The sequence below is a fragment of the Aricia agestis genome, chromosome Z, assembly GCF_905147365.1.
Source record: "Aricia agestis chromosome Z, ilAriAges1.1, whole genome shotgun sequence".
NCBI lineage: Eukaryota > Metazoa > Arthropoda > Insecta > Lepidoptera > Lycaenidae > Aricia > Aricia agestis.
This window is the reverse complement of record NC_056428.1, coordinates 10,413,698-10,430,311: the sequence shown is the minus strand read 5'-3', so window position 1 is coordinate 10,430,311 and position 16,614 is coordinate 10,413,698. Positions and strand designations below refer to the sequence as shown.

At 35.1% G+C, this 16,614-nt stretch overlaps 1 long non-coding RNA gene across 1 annotated transcript; it reads left to right on the top strand.

Annotated features, from left to right (window-relative positions):
- Positions 1–1,907: 1,907 nt before the first annotated feature.
- On the top strand, positions 1,908–7,305 carry LOC121739272. The gene is made up of 3 exons (XR_006037420.1): positions 1,908–1,982; positions 2,068–2,072; positions 7,295–7,305. It is a non-coding gene; the product is annotated as an uncharacterized LOC121739272 (long non-coding RNA).
- Positions 7,306–16,614: the final 9,309 nt, after the last annotated feature.

Below are 16,614 nucleotides of genomic sequence, written 5' to 3'. Positions count from 1 at the left end.
TTGATCATAATAATATTATTATAAATAGATTAAACACTGGTCTCAAGCCAGCGATACACCAATACATAATATTAAGCAATGGCTTTAAGGATACTAAGTAACAATATGTTACGTTTAAGCCGGGCAAGAAAGGAATGTGGCACATCAACTTAGTGTATTTTAGATTGAATTTAGATCGGCATAAATTAAAATAGGATATTGATAATATTAATAGTATATGGTCCCTGACTTCGTGTTCATAAAATATTCAACAGCAACCAGATAATAAATGGCGATAAAAGTTATAGTGTGCCTAGTGTGCTAGTATATGTGCCAAATTAGATTTCAATAGGTCATACAGGAAAAAATTACAGAAAAGCTTTTAATTTCTAATCAGCGGCATAGTATGCTTCATTCCCTTAAGAGGATACACCAGGGGCGAGAGAAATTGAAAATAGGTATTTGAAAATGTATTGCTGTCTCACCAATCTCAAGTCTCCCACCGCAGAGCGCGATAGAGACAACACGACAAAAGTTCTAATAAAAGAACAGAAAATCTTCGATTCGTTGTCCGCTGATTCCTTCTCCAAAACTTAACCGATTTAAGTACTTTTTTCATTAAGAATTAAAGCAAGGCTTGAGCTGTGTTCCTATATTTTATTTTTTTTTGTATATTTTAGCCAGTTTTGTTTTCTGGGTGTTTGAACACAGAGGAAAATCTTGCCATTTTTTGGGTTTTTGGACGTTCTTATCTTTTTTAATAATAAAATTAAAAAAAAAATGAAAACATAGGGACATGCTAATAGTGGCCATAGATATTCAGGAAAAAAACCATAACTCTACCGGCATTATCCAGGGAGGAAACAGGGAATAGCGTTTGTATGTAAAAACGGCGGTGTGGACTCCTCTTAGAATGTAGTCAGTTGACGACCTCTGTGGCTCAATTGGTTGAGTTTGTGGCAGCTCAATTCGGGGGTCGCGGGTTCGAATCCCGCCGACAGAACAAAAAGCTTTCAATGTTCCCGGATCTGGATGTGTATTAAATATGTGTATGATACAATAAAAATCTTAAATATATGTATAGTATAAAAGTATTAAATATATTTCCGTTGTCTGGTACCTGTAACACAAGTCCTTCAGGTACTTAGCACGGGGCCAGACTGACGTAGTGTGAAGCGTCCATAGATATTATTATATTATTATTATTAGTTAAAAATGCAACAAAAATAGTATTTGTATTTTATAGACTCTAAGATTCTTAATCTGGCTCTCAGGATTATTTTCTACTCTTTTTTGTTTAAAATAGGTAACTTGACACTTATACTCGCCCATATTTTCTTACGGATCCAGAATCTTATTCAAAATTTTGCTGATTTTTATTGAAAATGAATGAAAAGTACTTTCGACTCCATAAAAATCGGTGATAAAATTATTAAGAGATCATCTGCAAGAAGCAGACCGTCGTAAAATCGATATCTGTCTTTAGCTTAGGGTTTTATCGGTTTATCGAGGTTTGACGCCGCGGCCACAGACTGCTAGTCTCACTGAGACACGAGAAAATAGATATTTTATAGACAGTGTACAAAATAATTTAAGTATATTTAAATAGTGGCTATTTAGCTTACTTTATTACCTCAATAAATTTTGACGACTTCTGTGGCTCAGTTGGTGGGCGAGTTAGCTAAAGCCGGGGATCGCGGGTTCGAATACTGCCGACGGAACTAAAAGTTTCCAAAGTTCCTGGGTCATCGATGTTTATTAAATACGAGTATTATGTGTATTATATAATACAAATCTTTAAAATATTATGTATAGTATTAAAGTATTAAATATGTTACCGTTGTCTGGTACCCGTTACACAAATCCTTCGGGTACTTACCACGGGGCTAGACTGACGTGGTGTAAAGCGTCCATAGATATTAGTAACTGTAGTTTAATTTAGCGTTAACTTGAACTATCCGGACTTACCCTGTGTCCGAACTTACCCTGATTAACTATATTATGTTATAATAAAAAAAACTGAATTTTAAAAATATCCATATGGTTTTATAATGACCCTGCAACATTGTCGTTTATATTGATAATAAGAATAAGTAGAAAACTTAAACTATTTAATGTAACTAGATGACGCCAGTAACTCCGTGGCGCGAAGTCTATTATCGTGCGGAAACATAATATTTTTCCGGGATAAAAGTCCTATGTCCTTTCCCGGGACACAAAGTATCTTCATACCCAGTAAAATTGTTCCAGCGGTTTCAGCGGTAACAAACAGACATACACACTTTTGCATTTATAACATTAGCATAGTTGTTTAAGAGCGGGCTGCCAAATGCTGTGTTTTCTATTATTACGATCCCGGAAGACGATTGACTTAAATGAAATTGAGATTTATTCAATCATTGTATAATTATCTGATATCTGCCTAACGGAAAACGCGATTCACTTATTTTGACTCGATAGTTATTTATATTTTTCGCAATTATGAATCTTTATGTGCTTTTCAACAAATATTTATTACACTTATTGAGTTACTATCATTAAATAACTTGCACTGCTACAATCACACACTTTATAATATAATGGCTAAAGGAAATATTAGTATTGTATTTAATTTATAAGTAATCATCAAAAACATTTTTGGGACTCACGACCTACTTTCGTGCTATAATGTACGTGGGTATGTAGGCGGGGCTAGCGTGCTTTGATATTTCTGACAGCAGGCTCTTAAAATGTCTATTTAATAAACCAGCTGTAGCTTAAATATCAATACAACATAAAGCTCGTATTCACGATCAAAAAAATACATAGAAGAATCCTAAAGAATCGAATTACAAAACAAATGCATGAGGTGTTTACCCGCTATGAATACTTAGGACATAGCGTAAACATCATACAGTAGAGCAACTGACGAGACATTAAAATCAAAGTCATTCACAGAGACAAGTTATACTTTAGTGTGTGCTTTTATGCCTTCCTACTGTAATATTATAATGATTAGGTATGTAGTTAGTGAATTATGGCGTTTTTCGTGACTAGTCTCCAACGTACTCGAAAACGCGAAAGATTGTGATACTATAAATTAAGAAATACCAATTTATCGTTGCTTTCATCTTCTTATAATCACAAGTTTTGGGAATGAAGGGAGAAAAACTTAACACTTGATGACAAATTCTTATTTTCTTTTTACGTTAAAAATAATTTGGCTTTAAAGCAAAAATCGTGCGTCGACAACTGTTGATCTACTGTTTACTACTACATTATGCTTACATTGGATCTCTGATTAAAATCGGCGAATATCTTGATCACACAATACTAATAGGAATATTTTGCTTTCTGCCATTTCCGTAGGTATTTTCTAACGTTTCGTTTAAAGTTTAATGGCCTGTGCCGTGGATCGATTGCACTCTCAATATATTTTTATTAAAGCGGAGGATTTTCAGTTCGTTTACTTTCTACCAAAGCTTAATATGCACAGAGGGGTTCCATTGAATTTTATAATACGTAATATGCCACCTCCCAACTTTCACATTAGATTTTATGCTTTTATACTTTTTTAAACACAGGATTATTAAATATGGTGAAATGTAATTAAATTAATGTTCCGTACAATGTCAGTTTCTCTGTACACTTTATAAATAAAATTGCTATATTGGGTACTATACAGGGTGAAACAAAACTAAGAGAAAATAATTAAGGGTGTGTAATGTGGCCCTTATAGAGTTCACTGGGAAAGTATCAGCGCTAAAAGAGCAATTTTTTTGTGAGTTGTATGGACAAGCACTGCATCGGGAATCTTCCTAATTCCCACACAAAAAAAAAGTTACTCTTTCAGCGCATATTTTTATTCATATATTCTTTTCATCGAGAGTGCGGATACTCCTAAAAAATTCAATGTGTTACAGAATTGCGAGAAAAAACCCGCGCGGAACTTCGCAGTGCGGACGGGCTCTTAGGCTCCCTTTCCACCAGAGCTGAACGAAGCTGGGTTGCGAGGAATGTGTTTTGAAAACCAATAGAATCGCTTCATTGACGTGAGCTTGCCATGACATCGCCCAGCGCGGCGATGCTATTGGTTCTTAAAAACACATTCCTCACAACACAGCTCCGCTCAGCTTGGTGGAAACGCAGCCTTAGCCTCAATTTCACCAACGTCTGTTAGTGCTAACAGCTTGTTAAAATGTCAAGTCTTCTCTTTCATTCATAAGAAAAACGAAAGAGGTAACGTGATACTAATTCGAGCGTTAACTTTAACAGTCGTTGGTGAAATTGGGGCTTATCTCCTTATGTATAAAATTCTCGTGTAGTCCTCCGAAACGGCTTTACTGATTTTAACCAAATTTTATATGCATATTCAGTGCGTCTGAGAATCGGCTACTGGGTACTTATTATATTGATAAGTGCATTTGTTGAATAAATAATAGTAAATTATTACAACTCGAGACTGACGGCGACCATTGTTTGTGCGACGGGATAGCGATGGACGTTGCCATGGTGACATACTTATTTAGTCACTTCAATAAAATAATACGGGCGAAATACTTTATATATGGAAAAGAAACGTTTGCCGGGACAGCTAGTAGTGCTATACTGTATGCAGTCTGTTTGCGCTTCAATATACATTGAAACACACTTATCGAACGCAATTGGCTGTGGTGTGCTAAGTATTCTCTGAGGCGACACATGCCGCTACATTGCGGGGCTCAACGGATGCATAAACATTTCCTATTTGTTGGAGAAACAAGATATTTAATGGTATTGTAAAAGGTTGTTGACAACGCCAGTTGTTGTTTACAAAAATATTTGACATTAGCTAAGGACTATACAAGTACTACTCAAGATAATGTTCGTGTCTTATAAAAAGCTGGCGGAGAACAGGAGAGTGACAGAAGCTTCACCGACAAGTACTCAGCTCTTAAGTTGGAAGACTTGACGTTGGTCTTCCAACTTAAGGGTATTTGTATCAATCCTCCGTGATTCCTTAACAGACTACAAATCTTTCACATGATTATAATTTATTCTATGATACGCTAGACCAGGGGTTCCCAAACTTATTTTGCCTACCACCCACCACATTTTTCTCTAGGTCCCACACCGCCCCTCCTTAGGCCTTCAGCGCCGACAAGGGGGCGTCATCGCCCACTTTGGGAAAGGCAGCGCTAGACGATGTGCTAATATTAACAACAACCCTACTACTATATTAAATTATTAACGTGGTTTTTCGTGTCAAAACGCTAAAATAATTATCATATTCTACTTTGTCTTTCCACTTGCTTATTTCTGTAATTTACTAAGACACTTATTAATAAAATGGCTGCCCAACAAAAAAGCTTTAGTTTTTCAATCAAAACATAATCCAAATCAAACCGATCAGCAAAAATACGTTCGCATCTAAAAAGCGAAAAAAAAGAATAGTAACGTCCAGTTCGAAATTTAAATGTTTCGCGAAAAAAGTTCGGTAAGCATTTCAGTCGCAGGTTATGTTTAATGGGACCAGGTAAATGGAAACCGCTGTCGCGCTTTTCGAAAATTGAACGCTCGATTTTATGGCATAGAATAAAATTCAATACATCTGTGTTTTACCGGTACACCATGGCGCGGGCGGCGCAACCAGGACCCCACAGGCCACATCTCTACATGGTGTAGAAATACAAAGTAATAATACTTTAGGCCTAGGGCGTGTAATGTGTATGACGTATGTCCCATAAATTATACTAGAGATCGCCCAATGGTCGAAATTCGACCTTAGTTTCAACGACATTAGGACTACTACATATATTCTGTAAAAAATATTGACTTTACTCTTGTCTCTGGGACTCAGCTGATCTCAGACTGGCTGTGTAAGCATTATCTAATGGTATCTAAGATTCAATAAAAAACTATAATCCATATTCAATTCGTCATCTTGTTGTCAACAGACTGCAACCATGAATAAAAGAGTATAATTCGTATGTATAGGCTTGTCATTAAAAAATCTGTCATTTTTCCTAGTGTGTGTGTTGTAGTGTGTGTAATTTTTTATTTCTTAAAAAAATGTATGATAAAAGCATAATTTCAAAATAATATTAGCTCGATGCACTCCTTCACCATATAAACTATAACTGTGCAAAATTTCATTCACCTACGTTTCCCCATTTTTCGTCAAAAGGGTTACAAAGTTTTTGGCTCACGTATTAATATATAGATTATGAAGTTCACTATGAATTATTAAAGTACTAATTAACAATAAATACAAGAATATAATATATTTTTTGTTTGGATGGTGAAGCTCCCTAGCGTCATGGGTTTGCCCATACAAAAGTAAAAAAAAAAACCTTTTTCAGGACTGCTACTTTCAGAGTTAACTTTGGAACTCATACACACCCTAAAGTATTATGAATTTTGTTACACCGTGTAAGTATACAGAGAAACACCGCTGGTGTCTTTTTGATAGCACAACCAATGAAGCCGCATGACCTGCTAGGAGCGAGCTGGATGTCTGCACATAACGACCTCTAGTAGCTCTACGTGAGTTTTAAAGCTATAGTACCTATTTATCGATGGCGATTTTAGTTCCACAAGTAACCGCTAGAGGCGCTGTAAAATTTGCCATACTAAATATTTGCGTAGTCGGTATCGAGTATCGATAAATACTATAGTATTTATCGATACTCGATACCGAACTTTAAAGATATATATTTAAAGTTTAAACTCATGGTACCGTACGACATTGAAGCCGATTTTGATACAGTGGTCTGGCCTGGTCTCCAGTTTGGTGTCCAATTAGGCAGCTTACGGACACCACGGTGGCACGAATCGGCACGATTGGTTGCGCAACTGTGTCTCATTGGAATATAACCCTTAAATGCATCACCATCCGTAGTTATTGTCCAAACACGAAACAATAGTCGCTAATTGTTCCATGTAGTCCCCATTCTCGATAATAATAAAATTGAATGGAAATTCGTATGCATTAAGCGGTAATTTCTCATTATCAAGTGTTTGCTACGTAAAACAAATAAGGTTTAAATTAACAAGTAGGTTGTTTGTGAATTTGCGCCGCCATTTTCACCGCAGCAGCATCAGTATATAAATTCTGCCGGATTATTTTATTGGTAACATTATTTAAAGAGCATAATATCTTGTATTGACATTAAACTTGTAAGTTGTAATAAACTTGAGTAAAAGTATCGTATCCCTTTGTGTTTGAAAGCGATTTAACTTTCGCTACTTATAGAATAACTAATTACAATAACTAAATACACAACATAACTTTTAGACATATTAAATCAACTTACTAACACAATATGGAGCACAGCACGTAACCAGTGTACCTAAGTCCTAAATTAATAGAAATACCTTTCTTTTATTCGGTCTATAACATCTGTAGCGGCATTAAAATATTTGGTTTACTGGTAAAACTAAACTAGAAACATCAAATTAAGGGAATAATTATATTAATTAAATAAATACACCTTGGCCTTTTCAGGAATAATGCATGGCTACGAATTCTTAAGGACCACTGGCAAAAAGCTCAGTCCCAATGGGACTATGCGCGTATTAGTCAAGAAAACGAGGCCACCAAGTGTACAAAATATAACCCAGTTCGACGCCTCGGAAGTCGACACCGAATATTTCCATTCGGAATTCGGCATACCATCCGTTCCATTACTAGCGAAGCAATTTATATGTAATGTGGATGCCAGTTGACAACACCCGCAATTCTATTCCATATTCAAACTGAGGCCTATCTCGGTTAGAGGCAAATAAAATTAATTTACCTAAAGGACAATGCCCAAAAAAAACCCATAGTCGATTAAAATAATTTATGTACAGCAAAGTAGAGCATAAATAGTAGATTGAAAATATGCAATTCATTTTTTTCTAAACCATAACCGAAACCGATAATTTGAAAAAATAAATCTGAGATACACAGTATGGTATCTACTTCGAATCAACTAGTTATATTATTATCTCGGGGAGTGCTCTAAGAATTTGTTCGGAATCATACCACCTGCAACTTTTCGCCATCGCTCCACGCAAAAAATATACCATCCTCATCACTTTGATGAGTGGCAGTCTTCCACCGTGCGTTTTTTGCGTAACTTTCTGCTGCGCACTGTAAAACTCTGAAATAAACTGTCACTATATTTTCAATACGACCTGCAAACCTTCAAAGGCCGGCAAGTGGCAACGTACTTGCAGCTCTTATAATGTTGCGAGTATCCATGGGCGACAGTATAGTTGCTTTCCATCAGGTGACTCGTTTGCTCGTTTTTTTTTTATTTTATAAAAAAAACGATCATATAACGATATCGTGTACTTAATAATCCTAAAAAACAGTACATATTGTAAACAGATTATTTTCTATACCAAACTAACATTCTATACTGTCAGATAAAAAAGTGATAAATATTTAAACATTAAATTCATGAATACATAATTACAACACTGTACATCTGTATTAAAAATGTTTTTACTACGTACTGATCGCCAAACTATCGTTTGTAGCATCGCGTCGTCCTAATTATCATAGATTCCTATAAGAAAAGTCAATTAGTTACGATCGTTTTTCAAGTACTCGGTGATTGTTTAATCCAAAAAGGACATTGTATTTGGGATACAGTATAAGTAGTCTACTATGCTACATATAAATGGTTTCAATCGATTCCGGGTTTTTGGTCCATACATTTTTGGGCATTCACCTTTGCTTTTAATTTACTTACTTACATAAAAATATTAATACACATAATATACAAACATCACACACACACCCACCCACACACCCACACACACACGCGCGCGCGCGCTCTCTCACACACACACACACACACACACACACACACACACACACACACACACACACGAACACACACTCGCGCGAACGTACACCTTTTACTGTATCTGCGGGTGGAACCTGGAGTCCTGAAATACAGGGTCACCTAGTTTAGGCTCCAGTTCACACAAAGATTTAGCTATTGAGTATAATATTTCATGTACCTAATTATCTTGTAAGTTCCTGTTGTGTGAAGAATAAAACATTTTTATTTATTTTATTTTATTTATTTATTATTTATTTCATTTGAAAATAAATGAGTCGAGATGGGTATGTGTTAATTGTATTAGAATAAGGATGCAACATAGCATTAATATTTAAATACAAATCACAGTCAATACTTTTTATAACGTGAACTAAAGGGGATAAGTAATACTCCTACATCCCCTCCCATACCTGACCGGATTCATAATATACGGAAAATATAATACTATTATTATCAATCCGGGGGATATACTCGTAATATTACGAGTATGACCGAGTCGGACTGACCGCAGGCAGACCTGACCGGACTCGTTTTAGCACTTCTGTGTGTATGTCAAGTGTATGTGGCCTTGCGGGATGAACCCCGAGTTTAGTCAATAAACCTTTACATTCAATAAACTATGAAATTTCGGCTATACTCTCAGCAATAAGGTCACATTTCCTGAGCCCTGAAAATCAAGCTTTACACTAGGAAATTGAAAAAATATCCGCAAAAACATAAATGTTCACTCGACCATACAATATACATCATACAAAATCCATTGCCCGTGAAATAGGCACCAGATAAAACGTAATAGTCACATTTATCGGGCATTAAAATATCTATAGCATGTGTCGTGCATTATTCAGCAGCTTGGCTCCAACCCAACAGTCTTGGATGTCGCAAATCAATATAGCCTTCATGTCAAATGTTCGAGTCATTTGGCCTTTGATAGCATTTATACCTGGGATAAAATTAAAAGATTGGTTTGGTGTCGCAATATTTAAAGATAAAAAAAATATGAAAAAATATACCTATAATATATTAAATAAATTATTCCTTTAGATCTAAACTCCCGGCAACGCATCTGCAAGTTGCAACTCTTTTTGATGTTGAAAGTGTCCACGGGCAACGATAGTTGTTCCCCATCAGGCGATCTGTTTGCTCGTTTGCCCCATAATTTTATAAAAAAATGCTAAGTTATGAAGTATGAATAGATATAGATCTAAAAGAAAAGAAATGTTAAGAATCTGTGAAAACTATTTATACAGAAAATAAATGGCTTATAGGAAGCTTGATAAAAATAATATATAACAAGATCTTGAGTCTTATAAGAATTTATTGTTGTGAAAATACGAGAGAGGTCAATAAATCCAGCTTTCGCAGTAATGAGAGAAATGAGGTGTTCCGATCGTGATTCTCAGTATTAGAACAATTTACTCCTCTGTATCGGTTTTCTAACGTTTTCCGAAGAAAGATAAACACTTACTAACAATAAATTCAATTAAAACATTAAGGCATTGGATAACAAAAGTGTATTATCCAAAAATAACTTCAATTTCTACACTTAACCGATCAATCCCCAAGCGGCAGCCGGCTGGCGCATTACAATTTACAATTGAAAATCTATTGTGTACGATATGGAGATGTTAAACAAAAAATCTAATTTGAAATAGCTTAAGAAGGCGACTAACCCAAAAATCAAACATCGTCCTTCTCTCTTCACACTCACGCCCGTCTTTCATATGCCAGGTGAAAAAGGACGACGCGGATTCATCACCAAATTAGTTTTTTCTCAATAACTCGATAAATATACAACATTTAAAAATCTGCTAGGTCGGTTTCTCAATGATAGAATTTTATACAATGTGTTCAAATAATTAAATACAGAAATAGTTGACGCGTCTAGGTGTGTCCTAAAAAATATCCAGGAGTTACCTCTATATCTCACGAATTTCAGTATCAGATCACCACTTTGACGACCTCTGTGGCTCAATGGTGAGCGCGTTGGTAGCTCAAGCCGGGGGTCGCGGGTTCGAATCCCGCCGACGGAACAAAAAGATTTTCAAAGTTCCTGGGTCATGGATGTGTATTAAATATGTGTATCATATAATAAAAATCTTAAATATATGTATAGTATAAAAAGTATTAAATATAATATATATTATATCCGTTGTCTGGTACCTGTAACACAAGTCCTTCAGGTACTTAGCATGGGGCCAGACTGACGTGGTCTGAAGCGTCCATAGATATTATTATTATTATTATTACTTTCGTAAGCATTGTACCAAATTCGTGTTATTGTAATTTGAACCTCTATAAACAGTAAACACTAAATAGCAACAAAAGAGTTTTGAAAATCAGTCAACAAACGGTGGAACAATAATATAATCAAAGGCAAGATTTTTGATAATAATGTGATGATTCATGGCATAATTTTAGTGATTATGATGATTAGTATTATTGACACATTGACATAATAATATGCTTTTAGTTGTTGAAACAACGCCAAAATTGCCGAACATTTATCTATAAGGATTCAAGAGTTCTGTACAGCACCTTCGGAACCAGGGTGTACTTCGGCGCAAATTCTTATTTTTTGGTTGTTTAAGCTTAAAATCTTTCAGAAAAACGTAAAATCACTATATGTTTCTATATAAATTTTAAGGAGTCCTGTCGATTTCTCATGGGTAGCATCATCACCATTTTTGTGATCATGTTACAAAATTCGGGCTACATCTCATACAACAACAAAAGAATTTTGGAAATTGGTCTACAAACGACGGAGTTGTCCGCGAACCAATATAAAAAAGTGAAGTATATCGCCTCCTCCTTTTGGGAAGTCGGTTAAAAAGTAGCCTCAGTTATGCCTTACTACATCAGCTATGTGCCAAAAAAAGTCCCGTCAAAATCGCTCCAGCCATTTCAGAGATTAGCCGGAACAAACAGACAGACAGACAGACAGACATACAGACAAAAATTGTAAAAAATGTTGTTTTGGTGTATGTACCCTATATACATTCATATGCATCTAATAAAAAACGGTTCTTTCAATATTACAAACAGACACTCCAATATTTTATATGTATAGACTAGCTGTTACCCGCGACTTCGTCCGCGTCAACAAAATGTAAAATATATCCTCCTCCTTTTTTGAAGTCGGTTAAAAAGTAGCCTAATTTACTCCTTATTACATCAGCTATCTGCCAATAAAAGTCCCGTCAAAATCGGTCCAGCCATTTCGGAGATTAGCCGGAACAAACAGACAGACATACAGACAGACAAAAATTCTACAAATTGTTATTTTGGTGTAAGTACCATCTAAATATTCATATGCATGTAGTAAAAAACGGTTATTTTAAAATTACAAACAGACACTCCAATTTTATTTATATGTATAGATGTATAGACTAGCGACCCGCCCCGATTTCGCATCGGGCTTAAAATATATAGCCACTGAAAAAGTGATTAAAATCGATTCGTCAGTTTTGACTTGTATTCATTATTACTAGCTGCAAAAGCTACTTACCGCAATTTTTAAATCTGTAATATCTTCGAAAATACTCATTTAAATCATATGCTTTAAAGGGCCATTGTATCTACATTAAATCGACAATGTATTTAAGTTATTTAATTGGATAAGGATGAGTGCTGTATTTATTAAAATGGCTTCGAAAATTAGCCATTATTTGTCGTAAAAAGAAAATGACAAAAAAAATGTTATTGTGGGATATCCATAAGAGATAGACAGATACCATCGCGGAGTTTTCTATAGGTCTTTTCAATGTGTACAATACTTGGTACATTATTTTGATAAATCTCGTAGGGTTCAGCCTGCGTTTGCAATGTAAGCGGATTTTTTTTAATTATTTACGACATCACATTAGAAACCCCAATAATAACAGTATTTCCCACCTGTTTAATGAATAATAACTATAACCTTCCTCTTGAATCACTCTATCTATTTAAGAAAACCGCATTAAAATCCGTTGCGTAGTTTTAAAGATTAAAGGGAACAAAGGGAGATGAGGAAAAAAAGCAACTTTGTTTTATAATAGTATAGAATACAGTAAGAAAATATTCGATTCTTAATTTGACCCACTTCCCGGTCTTCGATTAGGATGAAATTTTGCACGCGCCTGAGTTGATGACGATACAATATGAGTAGCTAAGAAACGTCATTACAAATCCAATATGGCAGCCTGCCCAAGATGGCGGACCGGCTATTTGAAATGCACTCCCATGATATGGGCATCATATAATCAAAGTGGGGATCTATGAAAGGTTTTGCTATCAGCAATTCGAAAAAAATAGTCACGTGACTTAAGTCTAACATTGCGGACGTCGAAGATGGCGGATTGGCTAAAGTGTGTTTTTAGGTTTTAAACTATTACATTATTATTTTAAACTATAAATTAGGTCAAATTTGTGTATATACAGGCTATTTATATTTTTATTTTTAAAAGTCCATGTCCTTTACAAAGTCGTGACTCGTGTACCATATCAAAAAATACCATCACGATCCGCCTCACACTTGGCCGGTCCCGTAATCTACATGGTGTCATCGTAATTTGTTTGTTATCTTCAACACGGCCCACATTAGGAAAATCCATTAAATAATTCAAGTCCTTTACATTTTGAGGGCCGGAACGGAATGAATAATAGATATTTATAATTTACATAATATTATCTTATTCATTGTTAGAGATTACAAAATAAATGTAAAATTGAATTGAATTTAGAATAAGTGTTTAATTTCATTATCTCAATATTCTCGAATTTTGGTTTGTGGTGAAAAAATCCGGGGTCAAACGATCTAAGGCCAAATGCGGGGTCAAAATATCCGGGGTAAAAGGATTCAAGGTCAAACGATACGGGGTCAATAACGGATAATATTATGCATGTGTAACATATCCGCCGAATATTTATTTTATTGTTTATTTAGATAAAATAAATTTATCACAATAAAATAAATTACAAACAATCTTAAATCTAAAAGTCATTTATGATTTACCATAATATTATGTTGTTTAAACTTTAAGTTTAATTTGACCAAGTTGAGATCATTACTCCGCACGTAAAATCTGCCTTGAAAGTTGAAAATTCTGTCATGTAACTTGGGTGTATTTAGACATTTCGCTTCTCCTATGTACCATCGAGGAAGTTGATTCCTATGCAATTGACAGACCAACGTTATTTGCTCGAATATGTCAATTCAATGGTAATTGTGATCTGTCAGCTGGGTTTGACGTAACGCGACCAAACTACGTAGGTCCCCGATTTGCATAGGAATCAACTTCTCTGATAGTATAAACCACAAATTATATTACGATTTACGATAGTACAGCCTCCAACAATATAGATTTACTTTGAACAATGTATAATAACGGACCGGAATGTACATTATCGCACAAATTTGTCACGGCAATATACAGTTAATGTATTAATTCATATCGTAATTATACCGTGTATAGCCAGCGACGTGTATAACGCGATTGTAGACAAAGCCACATAATATCTCTATAATCACTTCTACAAAGCAATCTGTGTGTCACTATTGTCATATTATAGGCTAATTATCTTATAAGCATTTGAATGAACACAAAATTACGCCACAGTGCAAGTGGTCACGTTTTGATCTTGTATTTTTATTATTGAAGAGAAAACTTGTATAATGTAATGTTGTGCACTTCAAAAAAAATTAACGCGCATGACATGATAGAAAATTCGTAAGAGTAGAGCTAAAGTAATATTCTCGCCGCTTCGGTTTTCAACGCATTATAAGATTTTTTGGTGGTCCTCGTTAATATAATTATGTACACAATATAATATGTCTCACATTAATAATAATTAATTATTATTCAACATATAACGCCAATTCCAGTTCTTAAGTCCAAACTTTTTAAATTCTTTCTTATTCGATGACATCTGTGGCTCAGTCTGTTGGTAGCTCAAACCGGGGGTCGCGGGTTTGAATCCCGCCAACGGAACAAAAAGTTTTCAAACTTCCTGGGTCATGGATGTATATTAAATATGTGTATAATATAATATAAATCTTAAATATATTATGTATAGTACAAAATTATTAAATATATTTCCGTTGTCTGGTACCCGTAACACGAGTCCTTCAGGTAGGGACTTAGCACGGGGCCAGACTGACGTGGTGTGAAGCGTCCATAGATATATATTATTATTTCTCTGTTCAAGTCTAATAGAGCAAAGTGACGTCACAAGAGTTACCTCCGTACTAGCAATTAATTTGTATAATCCCCGAGCTCGGGACAAGAAAAATATGCACTTATTTATAATCAGCCAGACTTAATTGTGGTCTCGCCCCTGTTTTTCGCAACATGTTTTTCTACCTGAGGCCAATAATTTAGGAAGGGAATCCTCGAGCATAGAGTAATAGCTGCAATCTGATCCGGCCCCACGCTAGGGTGTCGTAATTTCCCACGGGAATATCAACTTTTGCACCACAAGTCTGTACGTATTTAATGTTACATTTTGTCGCTAAATTACTATTGACTCCATTGATGTTAAAAACGATTTTTGCAACGAATTCTCACTTATCACTTGTCTCGTCGAAACTAATTAGCTATTGTTTGTTAAAATTAACTAGCTGTTCTTAACGACATTGTACGCGCCAATCCAGCAATTAGCAAATCTGCGCCATCAAAATAGGGATTTATTTTAAAATTTAGGGATAATAATTTCTTCTAAATTCAAATCTATCGTGCTAAGTTTCATCAAAATGTCATTTCAGAGGATTTTAATAACAACTTCTTCCATACCTACTCAAATCAATTCCGTCTATTCCTGGTATTGAGTGATAGACATTTGAGAGGGATTAAGCGATTAAGCGGCCTGCCACTTATACCTAAGCGACAGTCCGGTCGAGTCGTCACTGAGATTGGCACTGCCGGTTAAATTAACCTCCGGAGATATTTTAATTGGAAGTTTTAAAGATTCAGCCTTAAATAAAATAAATAGGAAGAGAAATAAAAGATTTTGCTGGTTTCAAAAATGATTGGTTCAATGTTGAAGGATTACTGTTTCTTTTATAAGATTATTTACGACAACTAAAAGTGTTTTTCATGTTGTATGCAAATTTTTTGAGAGAAAAATAATAGTAGGTAATACGAAATTCATTATTCGCGGAAATCTTGCATAAGTACACAAGCACCAATACGTAAAATGGGTTAAAAATATAAATTAATTTCTCACTCTTTTCTTTCCCTATCTGGTCTAAATCGATTTAGCGGTTTAAGCTTATATAAAGTTGACACAGACATAGAAACACACTTTTGCATTCGTAATTTATGTAAAGATAATAACGAATATATCATAAAATATTTTTATCCTATCATTTAAGGTAAATAACGAAACCCAGACGAGTGTACTCTCAGCGAAAAATTGCATGAGATTTTCAAGTGTATGTGTTATCGTTAATGTGCGTAAACCAGTTAACAAGATATTCTGCAGATTATCTGGGTGAGTAAGTTAAAGTGCAAAAAGTTTATTCTACTCTCATTAAATTATATAAGCAGGTTCTTGTTTGAATAAAAAATGTTATTTAGTTGTAGAGAAATATTTAATATAATTTTTTGGACATAAACAAAGGAATCAATTATTCAATTTTAAGTAAAATTTTAAATGTTACTCCACTAATAAAATATGACAGATCGTATCAACAATAAATATTTTATACGTGGGAGAGCCATGCTTCGGCACGAATGGGCCGGCTCGACCGGAGAAATACCACGTTCTCACAGAAAACCGGCGTGAAACAGCGCTAGCGCTGTGTTTCGCCGAGTTAGTCAGTTTACCGGAGGCCCAATCCCCTACCCTATTCCCTTCC